General features: G+C 38.8%; 1 long non-coding RNA gene across 2 annotated transcripts; it reads left to right on the top strand.

The window, feature by feature from the left end:
- Nucleotides 1-2,643: 2,643 nt before the first annotated feature.
- Nucleotides 2,644-7,286, top strand: LOC140338057 (uncharacterized). Of its 2 annotated transcripts, none has more exons than XR_011922173.1 (3): nt 2,644-2,752; nt 5,632-5,706; nt 7,167-7,286. It is a non-coding gene; the product is annotated as an uncharacterized lncRNA (long non-coding RNA). The 2 variants fall into 2 exon arrangements; XR_011922174.1 differs by lacking the exon at nt 2,644-2,752 and adding an exon at nt 2,778-2,984.
- Nucleotides 7,287-12,727: the final 5,441 nt, after the last annotated feature.

Genomic DNA, 12,727 nt, shown 5'->3' with positions numbered 1-12,727 from the left:
GCCTGAAGTTTGTATCACAAACCCAATTTATCAATAAAATAGATTTTTAACATCTGTAACCAAGTGCACCGTACAACTCTTCTCATTATCTCTTATTTTTTACTGTGAGATTGCTGTTGGCCTATTCCCCTGCAACTTTTCCCTATCCCACTATAGTGCTAACAGATATCGCCTACCTTAGTGGCAACTCTGCTCTGAATTCAGGAGCAGTGCAGCATTGTTGTCACTCAATTACAAAAGGCTGCACAAGGTGGACGACACTGGAAGGATCAACAGGTATTTGTAGGTCTTTGCAGGGTTAAGATAAAGTGAAAGATGCAGATTTGCAAATAATTACATGTTGATGCTTTTTTTTTTAAATTGGAGGCCATAGTTCAACTAAGCAGCAGCAATTGCTTTTGCTTTCTTATCACCCTATAAATGTTCTTTGCTCTCTTCTAATGTATTGTAAAACATTACATGCTAATTACATTATCAGTGAAGACATCCTCTTGGTCCTTTAATGTGACAAGCAGCCTAAATGATAAATAGAGCGTCTCCAGAGCTCAGAGGGGGTGGGACTAAACATGCTTTTATAAGAAGGATGTAGATTTGCACATCATTTTAGCATTTTATATCTCTGGATCTCATCATGCAATTTTCACCAAAGGCAATTGACATGTTTTTTGAAAAGCTCCAGAATGCAACAGGTCTGCTTTCAATGACAAGGTGCTGACGTGCTGCTTATTTCTCCATAACTTGCAATCGCATGAAAAAAGTCCACAAAATAAGTTCCTTCAAGTGCATAGCAAACTTTGACAAATGCTCGTAAATACACTAAGCCCGGCTGGGTGAAACACATAGCGTAAAACAAACAATTACTCCAGTATGACAATCAATTACCTAATCCTCTATGTAAACAATGTATTCATACAGAAAATGCTGAAAACCAAGAAACAAATGTGCAATTGTCGGAAGTGCTTGTTATGTATTGTTTGATTTTTACCAGTGCTGAGTTGTATGTGGGTGCAAAACAATGCATGAGTGATAATGCTTTAAAAAGTTCTGTTCCATAGCCATGACCTATCCAAAGCCATAGAAGTGATAATGAGTGCCTCTGGTGGTCATGAAAGGTCATTACACTAGAAAGTTTTACCATTTTTAGGAAAAGTTCCCTGCAAAAAAGGAGAAATACTGCAGTTTAGTTGGCCACACCATAGTTTCCCCATGACATTGTGCTGATCACCTCCAGCTATTTCTGTCTACATGTCCCTCAATCAGATGTACATCATTGGTCTTAATGTGCTTTATGTGCAGGGACAGTTTTTTTTTCTCTGCACCCCCTGTCATTTTGTCGCTTGGAGCTCTGTAGAAGGCGAGGGGCATGGACCATTGCCCGGATGACCCCCCTCCGCCGTTCTCTATAAAACTGGCACTGTTCCTGACAATGATAACCGTGGACTAAAATTTCATGACATTTGTCAGCATGGTTGTTTGGAGCACATAGAGGTGACATTTGCCATCAACAAAAAGTTCTGAACAAGGACCCTTATAGCAGGAAAGATTAAGGATTTTGTTTTACTGAAATCTGCATATTGCAGATCTCCTATTAACACCAATGCATGCACATCAGGCCTTAGATAAGCTACATTATATGCATTTTAAAACTCATAATTGCATGCACTCAACTCCTTGGATCATTCCCTAATGCATTTTAATATTATTAATAAACAGGATTTATATAGCACCAACATATTACGCAGTGCTGTACATTAAATAGGGGTTGCAAATGCCAGACAAATACAGACAGTGACACAGGAGGAAAGGTCCCTGCCCCGAAGAGCTTGCACTTTTGGACATCAGAACATTGCCAGTTTATACATTTCAGACTTGAGATTGGCCCTGTTGCATACACTTTAGACCTCAGATCAGCCAAAATGCACCCACTTTGGATTTCAGATTGGATCTGTTACATGCAATTCAAACTCCAGATCTGCAATGCATACACGTCAAACCCCGTACCTTTAGAAATGTGAGGCTGCAGGCATGCGTGTGGGTTTCTGCTGCATATAATGCCTTCATACCTTCATTCACCTGCAAACTTTCAGGTAGACTAGAGAAGTGACCACTGCAGCCAATTGTAGCAGATTTTTTTTGTGTAATACCATTTGAAATATAATCAATGTACATTTTGCATGCAAAAATATCAGCAGAAATCCTAAAATCTGTTTTAAGACCACAGCCATAAATTTAGTTTTGCATAATCATACTGCCAACTAATACCCTTCATCTACTTTCTCTTCTTCTGTAACCTCCTCTGCTATTTAAATTAAGTCACATCTATTACAAAACTTTAAAACCATAAAAAACACTTTTCATGCGAGCAAAAATAATCCCAAGATTTATATTTTAATATGCAACTTGCATACACATACAGTAATAAATCCGCTCAAACCTTGTGATATAAAAGATGCAAGAATCTAATAACTGCATATGTTAAAAAAATGCATAATTCTGTTTTTCTAAAAAACATGCATCGTTTGTCTTTCTCCTAAATCTGATACCTTAACAGATGGCGAACATAAACTGCAAATATTAAAATATAAATTGCTTTTAAATTACATTATTTTGCAACTTGCAGTCAGTTGCCTTAGAAGTTTGGCACATAAGGGGTAAACCATAAACCCTTCCCCTGATGCTGGGTGGAGCCTAGGCTACAGATTAGACTTCTGCTGGCTGTTTGTGTTCTATACAGCTAGTAGGCAGCATACTAGTAAGTCTTTGTTTTGTATTATAATGTTTTAATATGACTGAGAATCTGCTGGCTCCTGCCTGCCTGCTTTCTACATTGGCATTGGACATTGTATTGGATTTTTATAAGGATTGCCCTCTTTGCAGAAATGAAGAACAGAGAATCTCCTTCTCCTACTAATGGAAGCTTTGCATTGCTGTATTGCTGCCTGAAAGCCTCTTGCTATATTGCAGTCTGAATGCACTATTTTAGTGTAAATTTATTTGTGTCTCTACCTCTGGAAACTATATTCTGTTGTTTGTGTGTTATTTATTGTAATTTTATATCTGGTATGCTTGTGATGTTTTTTGGTATTATTCCCAGGATGGTAAACAATGTTCCCTGTCTACAGCTATGGGCGTTTGTTCCAGCTAATTTGGGAGCTAAAATGACATGCTGGGACTTATTTTTAAAGGGTTATTGTGCACGGAAAGTTCTTAGGTTAGGGCCACACTGGGAATTAAATCTTAATGGTGCTGAGAAGTTTATTTATTGGTATGACATCTAAAAATAAAAATATTAATTTCAAGTGTTTAGCCCGGAACTTTTTTAAGCCATGTGGGAGGAAGCGGTGGGTGGTGATCGCACTTTCAGTAGGAATGAGTAGATGACCACAGACCGGCTGCTCAGTTACTGTTCCCATTCTGTAGTAGGTGTAGGGATCAAACATCATTGCTCGCCAGCCATGGCAAAGCACTGAACAATGTCTGGAAATGGGGGACCTATTACAGTTTTTACTCCCTTTCTTCCTATTCAGCCTTTGTTCTGGCATATGCAGGTTTTAATGGGCCCTTCAGCAAATCATTAACTATGGTGGCTACTATTTCCTATATGAAAATGCTACCTCTACCCTAAGTACTTTTAGTGGCTGACCCATAACAGGCTATTAATAGTTTGCAGTAGTTAGTTAGAATTTTTTGTATGCATACCACGTCTGAAACTTCAGCAATTAAAGTCCTGAAGTCATCAGAGGTAAAAAGAACTTTAAGGATGAGCACAAACAGCCAGGTATTGGAACACTGGACCGCCCTACAAAACAATTGCTGTTCATTTGCCACTTAAGGACCATCTGCTGTTCTTCAACCTATTTGCAACTGCTTGTAATTGTGGTTGAAAAGCATCCTCATTTAGGTCCTTGGAAGTGGCTCTGTTGCATACCAACCTGAGATGGTTGTATGGAAAAACCACAAGACTGGTGCAATCGTAATTGTAGAACAAAACAATGCCTGCGAGGTGAGATCTGTAAAACCCAAGTAAAGTGTGTCCTGAGCAGAGTACAAAAAGAATGGCAAAGAATTGGGCATATTTTAAAAGCAGTAAATGCAACCGGCATGGCCTGCCCATTTTGAAAATGAATAGCGTTGTTGTGTAATGCATTAGGGCAGCCCATTCATTTAAACAAGACATTCACTGCAGGTGAATCAAACTGTAATTAAAAGCACATACACCTGCGGTTATTGTTGGTGAATGGCACTGTTTTAGGAATATTCCAAATCGGGAATAATGGCGAGCCAGCTACAAACCTTTAACTATTCTTTACGCCTTTGTTATACTTGGGGGGGAAAAAAGATGCTTTTAAGGGTTTTCTATTTTTTGAAGTGTAGCTATCCTTTAGGGCCTGTTCACTCTATATATTACTGTAAAAATGTGCTGCATTGTTTTTGGCACATTGTGTAAGTGGGCTTCTTTAGTTCCTTATTACTTTGTCTGTTCACTGCTGTTGCATTTTGTGCCTCCTTATTGCACTATTTCCTTACTGATTTAGTCTTTTAGATTAGTTTAGTGTTTTTTGAATTGGTTCCTATTTGCTTGGGCAGCCTTGGCATGTAGTTTTTCAGTTATTACATGCAGCATCCAAAAGCATGATCTATCCTACCTACGGAAGATAAAAAAACTGCACCACCTACACTTGCCTATAAATACTTGGCAGTGACCACCTATCGCTGCTCCCAGGTGCATATTGGCAACTGCTTGGCACCCAGGATCAGTAAACAATGCAGTTTTAGCTGCTAGACTAAAAGTGCAAGTAAGTGTGTAATATGCGTTGCAGACCATTGATGTGGTAGCTGTATTAGTTTACTCTTTCCAATCCTCTGCCAGTATAGCAAACTCAAGAGATGATCCTCTTGGGACCCGTCCAGGCTGTCAGGGTCAGCTGTCAGTGATAGGTCAAATATTGTAATCTATTTACAAAGACTTCAAATAAACTAGGAAGAGATGATTCTTCCTGTGTGGGATAGTTTGGATTTGCACTTGTTAAGAAGCTGATAAAATCTTAGTCATGTAGGCAGTGGAAAGGGTTGTTTAGTGTAATCATGATTTTCCCTGGCTAGGTTGTACAATGTACACCACAGGTGGCTTGAATTGCAGACCAATGGTGATTTTGCATAAAACTGAGCTTTTAATAGGTGGATTTTTATGTCTTGGATATTCCAGTTGCCCGTAAGAGAGATGGAGGTAGGAGCCACCGGGTACTTTTGCTGCATATTCGCCCCTTTAATCCCATATGGCAAGCCGTGTTTACGGTAGCATCAAACCTGCACAGTACATCTTTCCCTTTAGGAGCAAATGGGGCTGCAGCATGAATCTACAGCTTTAAACCATAAGTGTTAAACTGGGGAACAGATGGAGAGTATTAAAAGGACAATTGTACAAAAGGTACAGTTAAATAGGTTTACCATTATTGATAAAATAGAATATAAAAATCAGGTTGCATAAAGTACAATCCCAGCTTAAAGTGTATTTTTTTCACAAAAAATATTTGAGGGACCCATTTACATCATTGCTTTTGTTGCAGCATGTCAATAGATTTATGTTGTCTACATTGTGACATTTACTATATTGTTATTTCCTTGGTTTAGGAGCCATGAACAGCAGTGCAGTTTATCGTTTTGCTCTTCCCCTGGGACTGCTCCTGTTGGTATTTTGTTCCACAAGTAAGTTTATTTTTTCAGCCCTTCTTTTTCTTGTTAAAGTGCACCTAAACATTCAAGCGCAATGAGATATATTGATGCAATCCACCCAGCTATTCCAGATTTATGTCCAGAGGGACACATGGGTAGTGGAACCCTGGGGGCGGAATGGGACTGGGGTGGTGGAACCCTGGGGCAGAATGGGACTGGGGCATTGATCCCCCTCAGGCCGAAAGGGGCCTAGGCGGTGATTTCCCATGGGGCGGTAAGAGACTTGAGCAGTGGATCTCCAGGGGCAGAAAGGGGATCCGGCAGCAGAACCTGGGAAAGGGAACATGGTGGCATAGGCAGTGAGATCTAGGAAGAGGAAGGCATGGGCATTTCCATAGGGGTTCCTGAAATTAGGGGGTATTTAAAAACTCAATGAAGAGAAATCCAGCATGCAAACTGGTATCCAGAAGTGGGTTGGGTTGTGACACGTGTTACAAAGTTAAGGGGAGCCTACAAGTTTTTAAACTTGAAACTGGGCATACAGCAAGACTGTCCTCTCTGTAAGCTGATGGGCTGGCAACCTAGGTGGTCATTTACAAGGACAAGGAAGTTTTCATCTTCATTTATGTAATAATATAATCCTCTCTAGTAATCCAAAAAAGCAAAAAACTTGGACAGCACTTGCAGAATTGCTACTGACTCCATTTACAATGAAAGTGAAGGCCACAATCGAATTTTGCATGGACAGTCAGTTGGTCATATCATAGAGCTCAACCTATTTATTAAGGCCGTTGTACCAAACAGCATTAGGGGTTCTTAGCAGCTGCTGCAAGTTTAGATTAATTTCCATTAACCAACATATAGGCTACATGAGCTGTTCACAGAATACAATAGGCAATATAGCACCTTGGATGATGATCTTGTGGTTCTCTAGTGCAGTGGTTGCCAACTGGTGGTCGGTGCAAACATTTTGGTGGTTCGTGACTCTGTCCCCTGTATGGACAAAACCAACCCCCTCTCCCATCACACCAGACCTGCTAGCTAAACATTCTAGGTAAACAATAGCGCAGGGCTGTGGACACAGCAGCAAGCAGGTCTGAGCGTGCGATGGGAGAGTGGGCCGGTTCTGGCATCATGATGTCACACTTGGAGAAGTTTCTTCCCCTTTGAATGACACACGGCTCCCTGCACATGTGCGGTCCGGATTCCTTGGATTTAGTGGTTCGTGAGGTTGGAAAGGTTGGCGACCACTGCTCTAGTAGATCTTCTTTGCTTTCCACAGCAAAGGTCAAAACTCCACTCTTCCTAGATCTATGGATCTTTTTTTTTTTTTTTTTTTCAAAAGCTGTATAGGTAATACAATAGCTACATATGGCAAAGCAGATCCTTACAAATGTAGTAAACAATAAAATTAATTTGTTACCCCAAACAAAAATAACTAAAGACATGTACACCTGCTGTATATTACCCTGCTGGTTTCTGCTTTTGTACAGGTCTTGCTTTGGAATGTTACCAGTGCGCCTGGTTAGAAGGGGAGTGTACAATCAAACAAACATGTGATCCTACGATGACCTCTTGTATGAGGGTTACCCAAATAGGTAAATGTGATATTTCTTGATTTACACTTGCATCAACCAATTCTGCAGTGTGCATAATAATTTTCAAGATATCTGTGTTTATAAATGCCTTAGTTGTCACCATGTACATCTGTAGCAATCACTACTATTTGGGTGGCTGTTTGTACCTGGATTCTTCCTGGTGGGAGATTCCAAAAACTTGCACAAAGTAGCAGAACTTTATCTTGGTAGTTTTATTGTAAAGATTGAAAACACGAAGAAGAGATTGAAGGTAGCTGAGCATTGCAGTGGTCACTCCAACTTCTTTCAGCATGTACAGTCTCCATACAATTGAACAGTGATAGGCCATCTAGGCGCCATGATAAGACTTTCATAAGTTTAGAGAGTCCTGAGATAACTCGCCTACTAAATGTACCTAATATCTACTTTCGCTAAGTGGGATAGAAGGTCAGTTTCTTTTTTTTTTAGTATGGAACAATCCCTCCCCCTTTTTTCAAAGATTTTGCCCTTTAATTATGAGCAAGGTGCTTCCTAGCTATCCTCAATTTCAGGCCTGGAAGTGGGATGAAGTACTGTATCTGGCCCATCCACTCCTACTATGACACTCCGGGCCTGAATCCCAAGTACACTCTAGGCCGGGGTTGCAAGTAAAGAGCAGCAAACAAAAAGGTTCATGGCTCTATCCAATCCCTATTCTAGGTGAAATTGGAAGTGCATGATGCCAAAAATCCTCTGACTTTGCCATCATATATTTCAGTCTGCTATATCACCTAATATATTGGTTTGATGGTCAGGTGTCCACAAACCCAATATGACTCTCCTGTTTAATATACTTCTTTTTTTCCTTGTTTTGTAGATTCTGGCATGAAGTATCACTCATGCAGGACTTATAATACATGTAATATAAAGGCTGTGAAAGAAGAACTTCAACTGCAATCAAACATTAAACTTGATTGCTGCCAATACAACCTCTGCAATAAAGGCTTCACAGGTCTTCCTGCTTCCGGACTCATCCTTTGCCTATCTGCTGCTCTCCTCCTCCTCTTTTCATGATCATCTGGACTATGTGAAGGCTTTCTTTTGTTCAACTAATTTTGCTATTTGAATTTAATATGTGTTAATATTTTGGAGAGCTGCTTGTTTGTTCATACACCTAAACGATCTTTCTTTGCAAAACATATGTTTTAGTTGTTGGGATAATGGGAAATCAAATCACCTATCCGCTTCTTTTATTTCTACATTTCTGGCAGTAAAATCTTTATCTTTTAGGTTCCCAATTCCACCTAAAAGATTCTATTTATTTTTTTTTTCACATTCTAGACAATGCTGGTGAGGGACAAACACACATTAAAGGAGGTCTTGCCAATGGAGTAATTGGGAGAATTTAGTAATGGGGTAGGAGAACAAAGATGTAGGTGATACACCTTAACTGATAAAATATATATACATAACCAATATAGTTCCAATGTCCACAGCTTTAGGAAGGGTAAATTAACATGGCCAACATTTTTTGCATCCACCAATCCTCCCTGCATGGAGAGTAGCTACACTAGTATGTGTTGTTTTTTTTTTTTTTCATTGCACTATATTTTAAGGCTTTGGCATGCACCCTAATATAGCAGCAATCTCCAACCCTAATAAAAAGATTTGTGATGTATCCTCCTAGAAAGCAGGACCATCACTAAAAACTCAGTACACCAAATATAGCTGTGTCAGTTCTAAAAAAATTGCACAAGTTTTGTAATATCTAAATTAGGTGTTCTTACTGTATTTGTTGCTTTTGTTTGAACATTTTAAAGAAAGTTCAGCAAAGCTGGAATTACTTGTCTTATCGGAGAATAATACAGACCTAATGTAGAAAGTGAAGTAACTTATAACAACCAAATAGGAAATCTAAAACTGGATTACTTGCTGTGGATAACTTATAGAGTACAAAGTATTAATTTATTAAATATGTTAAATGAATTGGTGTGTTGAATGCAGTTCTATTCATATGTCATAATAATTGTGTAGATGTAATTTGTTTTAAGAACTGCAGTTTTCTATTGGTAATCAGCTCTGTTACCTCTTGAAGCAGGTGCAGGTTATTTTTTGGCTGCAGAATTTTGTGTTGCTCTTGACATTCTCTTCTTGCTGTTATATAATTGCCTGTATCTTTTACAAGCAACTATTGTGAGACAAACTGGAAGCTGCACGGAGTAGAGTGTTATTGGGGAATGTGAAAAGCAAAATGTGTTCAGTCTGAGTTTTTTTTTTTTTTTTTTGAAAGTTTTTAAGTGCTTTAGATTAATAAAATAAAGTATTAAACAAAGCTGTTTCGGACGTTTCCTTTTTATGTATGTTTTTATAACTTTAGAATGCTAATTTTACACTTGTTGTATTACTGATCTTTCCAACTTCCCTTTTAAAATTGAAGTTTTCTAGCTAGTGTGGTAATAGTCCCAAAATGCTTTGCAAGCTATATTTAGGGCTCATTTAGATCTACATGGTGCATTAATGTACAAATTAAACTATATTTAATTTAAATGGCCAGCCATTGCTTTCTAACTTGCCAAAATGTGTCTGGTTCCCAATGGTAATAATAAGAAAAGGACTTAAAAATAGGAAAGTGACTAAAATAATGGGTATTTTTTCATAGACAGTAGGAACCCTAGCATTGTGGTGCCCTGCCTTAGTGCTTTTGAAATGAATGGCACCACAGCACGGAGACACATGTTAGGTACATTTAGTCCTTGCAGTATTGGGCATGTTACAACAGATCACGAATCTAAATTGCCCCTAACTGCTCTTTGCTGGCAAATCCGAGTAATGACCATTCCCCTCTGCAAGAATGACTAACACAGACTTGTATTGCTGAGGAGAAAACCAGGTATATCTGGTCATAGCTTTAAGATTATGGAGAGCTATAGGCAGAGAGGCCAATCTGTTGTACCTATTGGACTAACTTTGAAACTTCTGAACCAGAAAAGTGCAGGCAAGATAATTCAAATCAATGTTATTGGAAACCTGATGAGACATGAAGACATGGAGGCTTTCATATTGGACCTTCTAAAGGGTTTTAGTGGTCTGGTTGTCATTATGACCCTGTGGCTTAAAACTTTTCATTGATCTGGGGTACAAATCTCTATCAAGTAACTTCTGAATTGCATAGTTTCTAGCTTGGTAATTTGGGCACACTGACACATAAAAGTCTGCACAACCACCTTTTTGTCTTTTTGAATAAATGCCAAACCAGGTAAATGTTAATGCTCAATTGTAGAGATTACATTTGACATTACATCCTAGCAAATTGTTTTCTGTATACCTGGAGAGCCCTGTGAATCCCCAAACAAGGGTAAAGTAAATCACTTTATGATTATGCACCTTTAGTTCCTGTTCTTCAGCAGTGTTACAGGTTTCCAGTCAAACATGAACATTTTATATTGAAGATAAACCTGTTGGGGTAGAAATATGAGCTCTCCCAAGAATGGTTTGTGATACAAACTTCAGGCTTGCAGGGTGCTAGTCTGATTTCTAGTTTACCTGTATGTGAGTAACTCAAAGTATGGGTCAGCATAACAGCCAGGTGAATGGCATTTTAAGAAGAAGGTCCTAATAGTGTTGACGCCATCCAGACATTGTGCATCAGTGCTACCAACCCCTACATATCGAACGCTTTCCCAATGGCTAACTGTTGCTACTTACCTTGAAACCCGTGCTAATAGTGGCATGTGACTTTTGTCTAATGTATAACTAATTCCAATTCCTTATATTGCATTCTACAGTACAAAGTTTCTGTAAGCTTACAATAGCCTCGGTCTTACGTACTTTTTCCCAGGAACATAGAAGAATTAATGATTGATGAAGCTAAAGTCATTTGTTTTCCCTGCACTCTCGTTTAAAGATAAACACAAGGGTCATTATAGGCGAGGCCCGGAGTATGTTTGAAAGTCCAATGCTATACATTATACTTTGGTAGACCCAGAGGCACTTGCAATTTATTTTACATACTTGCAGTTTTGCACCATTGTTGCTCTTCTTTTGGAACTGCTAGTTGCCTGCTAAGCTGACCTATTTGCTCAAATACTTTCAGACTGGAAAAAAATAACTAGGGAAAGCAGAGAAAAGTCAAATGGTGCTTATTTAATTGTTGGACGTAGTTTATGGTGGCACGTTCCAATATTTTTCAAGATCGGTGGCTCCCAAGTTTGGGTCACATCTTAGAGCCACAACAAGTAGTTGGTACTGGAAGACTTTCTTTCACTAAATTCCATAATCACTGGTCTAAATGGGGAGAGGGTAGCTATATAATGCTCACCATGCCCCAGGGTTAGTGGTCTATGCTCTGACTGATGCCCTAATGGTAAAGTATCTCCACTCAGGGCTACCAGCCCAACGTTGTTCGGGAGTACTGGACATGAACGCAAATGTATGTGTACAAATGATTTACATACAAACGTGACTTGAGTAGGGAGGTTTAGCAGTTTTATAAACACACAGTTACATAGCATGATTGTCCATTATTATATGGTGGTATTTTTGGTATTGGGAAGCCACATAAGTATGTATGAGTAGCTTAGGAACCATTAGTGTCGAACTCATACCGTAGGTGAATCTATACTCCCTGTATGGTGTTGTCTAATATATTATGTACAGTATCTTTATGAATATAGGTAACCATTGAATGTTGGTTCTAAAGATCTGTGGGACATAAAAGTATAGTATAGTGCATTGTGTGCTTGCATACCTGCTTGCAAACAACAAAGCGGTGCTATTAGTAAATGTTACTCTTAAGAGAACCTAGCTGTCATTAAGGACTGAAATTGCTTTTAACCCATGTGCATTTCACAGTTTTAGCTTGTTACTTGTCTAGTTTGACAACACAAAGTATCTAAGGAAGAACAGTTGCCAGATATCTATTGTTGTGACGGCAGACCTCCCGCATGCTGAAGGAAGAGATTGGAGGCTGCAGTACGAATGTAAGTGAATTTAAAATAATACTTTGTTGTTTCCTAATTCTCACTGGCAAAGTAGCAATGACACATTTTAGGTGAATTGAAATACTTATTTTTAATTAAATACGTTTTTTATGCTTTAGTCCTTTTAATGCATCAGCTAGTGTATGGACTGCCATTGAATAGTATTCAATATGCTTGCATTACTGCTGATGTTATCTGCTTTAGTTCCTTGTCAGTCCACAGAGAACCAGCATTTTTGTGTTGGGCAGATTCACAACCGCCTGACAACATATAACATTTTATATATCTCTTGTGGTTCTTGTTGTGAGGTCTGTACAAATGTTGTGCCTGTTCTGAGAATCAAACATCTCTTGGTAGAGATATAAATAATATATATGTTGGGTTCCCTATCCCTATATCTCCCAAAAGTTATAAGAGATACCGTATTTGTGGGGTTCTCTATCCAACATCATTGAAAATTTTAAATATCAGTGTTGGGTAGCTTGGACCTTCAAAAAAAAAAAGAAGCTAATGTAGCAC

Source organism: Pyxicephalus adspersus, chromosome 9 (assembly GCF_032062135.1).
Source record: "Pyxicephalus adspersus chromosome 9, UCB_Pads_2.0, whole genome shotgun sequence".
Classification (NCBI taxonomy): domain Eukaryota; kingdom Metazoa; phylum Chordata; class Amphibia; order Anura; family Pyxicephalidae; genus Pyxicephalus; species Pyxicephalus adspersus.
This window is presented reverse-complemented; position numbering and strand designations above follow the sequence as displayed.